This window comes from Monodon monoceros, unplaced genomic scaffold, assembly GCF_005190385.1.
Source record: "Monodon monoceros isolate NGI ecotype Baffin Bay Population unplaced genomic scaffold, NGI_Narwhal_1 Super_Scaffold_21, whole genome shotgun sequence".
Taxonomy (NCBI): Eukaryota; Metazoa; Chordata; class Mammalia; order Artiodactyla; family Monodontidae; genus Monodon; species Monodon monoceros.
This window is the reverse complement of record NW_021703778.1, coordinates 147,162,066-147,166,737: the sequence shown is the minus strand read 5'-3', so window position 1 is coordinate 147,166,737 and position 4,672 is coordinate 147,162,066. Positions and strand designations below refer to the sequence as shown.

Below are 4,672 nucleotides of genomic sequence, written 5' to 3'. Positions count from 1 at the left end.
CCTTGCCACGGACCCCAGACATCTCCCAGGGGCATACCAGTCTTGTGGGGACCTGTTTGTGAATGAGAAAGTGAGGGAGAAGGACATATAAAAATGATTCTAGGGCTTCCCTGGTGGCGCAGTGGTTGAGAGTCCGCCTGCCGATGCAGGGGACATGGGTTCATGCCCCGGCCCGGGAAGATCCCACATGCCGCGGAGCGGCTGGGCCCGTGAGCCATGGCCGCTGAGCCTGCGCGTCCAGAGCCTGTGCTCCGCAACGGGAGAGGCCGCAACAGTGAGAGGCCCGCGTACCGCAAAAAAAAAAAAAAAAGATTCTATTCCATCCCTCCAACTGATCTCTCCTCCTGCCCACCACCCCAAATAGGAAAGCGACCCAGAGTTAAGAGCCACCTTTACCAACAACTTGCTGGGGCAGCTAAGAGCTTCCAGGCTGGATTTCCAAGCAAAAGTGGGCAGGCCCTTCCTGGTCTTCTCAAAGTTCCTGCTTTTATACCCAGACCTCCTCCATTCCAACCACCCCATACCACCCCATACCGTACACAAAGCTTTCTTAACTTTATGTGAAGTGGGAATAAATTCACCTTAGAATTCAATAAATTCAATTCAATTAATTAATGAATCCACCTTAGAATAAAATGCTAATTTTATTGATCTAGAATACGCAATCTAAGTGAATATAATGGCTTGCCTTGCAAACCCAGCTCTACGACAAGCCCCCGCACCACATCCCGGGAGGAGAGAGAAAGAAACAGTGAGAGAAACAGAGAGAAAGCAATCTGCAGAGTAAAGATGCTTCCTCAGGCCATTCCACTCAGTGAGTAGAGGCTCCAGGGAACGCAGAGCAAGATGACAGTTATTCCCTCAGCAGCTGGTTTCAATTCCCACAAAGCTTAGCACCTTTTCAGCACCTTGAGTGGATTCTGATGTATGAACATGTGTATCTTTTCATCTATCTTGGCCCCTAAATTCAAGGCAACTACTTTGTGATACACAAAGCCACATATATCCCATCTTAGTAGGGAAGTAGTCTTCAAGGGGTAATTTTAGGGGACATTATTTTCTTCTTTACATATGACTTTAGAACCTGACCTTCACTTAGCATCCAACAATATTGCCATTCACATTCACTGTGGGGAAATCAGACCATAGATCCAAACAAGAAAAAAACAATCCCCTGGAATCTTACCATTCAGGATAACCACTATGCGTTTCTGAGGTGCTTTCCTCAAGGCAAGTGTGTACAAATGTGTATTTATTATATCCATATTTTCTAAATGGAAAACTGGAAAGAAGATAGTCTTTTGAAATCTACAAGTTGTGATTTTTTTTTCAAAGTCTTTTCTTTAAGAATACAATGGGCTTGATTCTTTCCTTTTCAAACTCCTGTTTATACTCTGGGCCAATTTTCCACACTGTTAATATTTGTACCAGAAAGCTCCTTGGCATCCTCAATTCTAAGCAGGTGAGAGTCAGAATCACTCCCAATGGAAAAGGGGCCAAAGGATCCAGGATGAATCTTCTCCTTCTTCCCAATTTGGCCTCTGGTTAGTCCTGTAGGGAAGCAGGTCCAAGAAGACTGAATCACATCCATAAATCATGCCTCTGCTCTGTCTCCCCCTCCCCCTGACGCTGAGCCATCATCACTGTGGTACAAAGGATACCATGTACCATTGGGTCCAGATGGTACCCAATGCTTGTGCCATCTGGAAACAGGTAAGCTCATCACCATTTCCTCTTGAGACTAGGTGACCCAGAGAGAAACAGAAGGAACACTTAGACTGCGAGGGAGATTTAGAAAATAGACACCCTCCCATTGCCCCATTCAAACCAATTCTAGGCTCAGCTTGCTTCTTTTCCTAGATGAGAAGGAAGCGATAATTTTGGCAGAGCTGAGGATGGGAGAAGAGCAGAGCGTCTGCACAGCATCCCCGGCCTCCTCGCCTCTCTTCCTGCACCTCATTCTCACCACCTGCCTGCCCAGCCACCCAGGATGCCTCCTACCACGGCCACTTCAGCGAGTTCCCACTTGAAAAAAGGCAACCAGCAGGTGGGCATGTCCCTGTCTCAGGGTGAGGAAGCCCAAGCTATGCGTACCTGGATCGACGGTGTTAGATGAGTTGCCTGAGTGGCATTTTGAAGGTTCTAGTACTTTTCAGTCTGAAGCTCCAACAGTGACAATATCTCATCCTTGCTGCCATGTTTCAGGACCTTTTCTGCAAGGACCCCAAGCTGGTATTCTGTGAAGTCTTCAAATACAACCAAAAGCCCACAGAGACCAATTGAAGGCACACCTGTAAATGGGTCACAGACATGGTGAGCAACCAGCACCCCCGGTTTGGAATGGAGCAGGCATATATTCTCACGGGCACAGACGAACACCCCTTTGGTTGGCCTTCCAGCCACTTCCCTGGGCCCCAAGGTCCATATGACTGTGGTGTGGGAGCAGACAAAGCCTGTGGCAGGGATATTGTGCAGGCTCACCACCAGGCCTGCTTGTACACTTGTGTCAAGATTTCAGGGACGGAATGCCGAGGTCATTCCTGCCTGGTGGGAATTCCAGATAGGACCCTGTGAAGGAATGGATATGAGACATCATTTCTGGGTGGCCCGTTTCATCTTGTGGCATGTATTTGAAGACTTTGGAATGACAGCAACCTTTGATCCTAAGCCCATTCCTGGAACCTGGAATGGTGCAGGCTGCCACACTAACTTCATCACCAAGGCCATGAGAGAGGACAATGGTCTGAAACACCTTGAGGAGGCCATTGAGAAACTGAGCAAGCAGTACCTGCATCTGAGCCTACGATCCCAAGTGGGACCTGGACAATGCCCGGCACCTAACTCGACTCCACGAAACCTCCAACTTCAATGACTTTTCTGCCAGCGTGACCAACCCTGGAGCTAGCACCCACATTCCCAGGACTGTCGGCCAGAAGAAGGGTTACTGGGAATACCATCACTCCTCTGCCAACTGTGACCCCTTTTCGGTGACAGAAGCCCTCATCTGCACATGTCTTCTCAATGAAACTGGCAATGGGCCCATCCAGTACAAAACCTAAGTGGACTAAACGTGCAGCCATCAAACGCCTCCGAATACTACATCCCGCTCCTACTCTCGTCCCTCTCTCCATTGTCCTAATAGCTGTAACTCAAAGGATGGGGTATCAAGGTCTTTTTTTATTCCTAAAAAAAATGAAAAGAGAGAGTTTGAAGAGCAGCAGGGTTCAGTGTTTAGTGATACCTAGCAAAAAAAAAAAAAAAAATTCAACACACTATGTATTTTGTAAGGGCCTGGTTCCATTTTGCTTTGCTTTCTTCAATATTTGGTGGTTGCAAATCTAGTCCAAGATTGGCTGTGCATTTGCAAAATCAGTGGTTTTGATTAAGTATTTGGACTTTGATCTTTGAATGGAATTAACCTTAAAAAGAAAATAGGGCTGCTTAGATGAAAGAAATTACCAGAAATCTCCCCTGGGCGGAGAGTCGAGTTACTTCTACCCCATGGCCAAGTGACTACTAAGGAATTTGATAATTACCTTTCCAGTTAGAATAGCACATATTCACTGCTCAGATTCAAGAATTTGTTTAAAAATGCAACTATAAATAGTGCAGGTACTTCCAGTTTCTAACATCAGTCTTGCAAATTTCCTGTACTTATGAATAGCCTGTTGTTCAAGCCACCCAACCACAGTCAGCAAATGGACTCGTGTGAGCTAGCACCCCTTCACCACCTTTGTATTTATTTAAGCAACTTGCTCTCAGAATAATTTAAGATGACTTTTTAAAATTACATGCTATATAATAAAGCAAAACAATAGATATACAAGAAAGATTTTAAAGGGGAAAACAAGAAAAAAAAACAGAAGGTGAACATGCTAATGGTGAAATTCAGTTCTGCAGGTTATGAGGATCTGTACGCTGGCTCAAGATTGCTTCAAATTTGAATATAAGCAGGGACTTCTCCGGTGGCGCAGTGGTTAAGAATCCGCCTGCCAATGCAGGGGACATGGGTTCAATCCCTGGTCCAGGAAGATCCCACATGCCGCGAAGCAACTAAGCCCGTGAGCTGCAACTACTGAGCCCTCATGCTGCAACTACTGAAGCCCACATGCTGCAACTACTGAAGCCCGCATGCCCAGAGCCCCTGCTCTGCAACAAGAGAAGCCACCGCTCGCCACAACTAAAGAAAGCCCGTGTGCAGCAAGGATGATTCAAGGCAGCCAAAAAAATTGAATATAAGCAGAAAAAGGGGGAGACATGGTCAGTTATATGATCTATAGTGTCCATAAAATAAAAGCCAGGTGTTTAGGGGAAAAACAACTATTCCTGGAATGAAGAACTAAGAGAAATTTCTTCCATGGCTCCTCATAAAGAAAACATTCTTACCAGAGATATGACAAGGAGTTCCATAAGTCCTTCTCTTACAACCTCTCAATGTAGGCTGATGACTTCTTCAGAAATCTGAGTTTGTTAAAAAGCATTTCCACTGGAGACCAAAAGCACATGGTTCAGATCCACAGCTGGTGTGATTCAAAGAGAGATTTTAAGAACTGAAAGAATACATGAACTGTATAACCTTCAGACCATCCTCATCAAATTTTATTTCTCTAAACCAAGCACTTGTGAGCATTGTATGCACGAGTTTATGGATGCTTTCCCCTAACCAGCACTT

General features: G+C 45.6%; 1 pseudogene; it reads left to right on the top strand.

Moving 5' to 3' along the window:
* Positions 1–1,990: 1,990 nt before the first annotated feature.
* On the top strand, positions 1,991–3,059 carry LOC114903926 (annotated as a pseudogene).
* Positions 3,060–4,672: the final 1,613 nt, after the last annotated feature.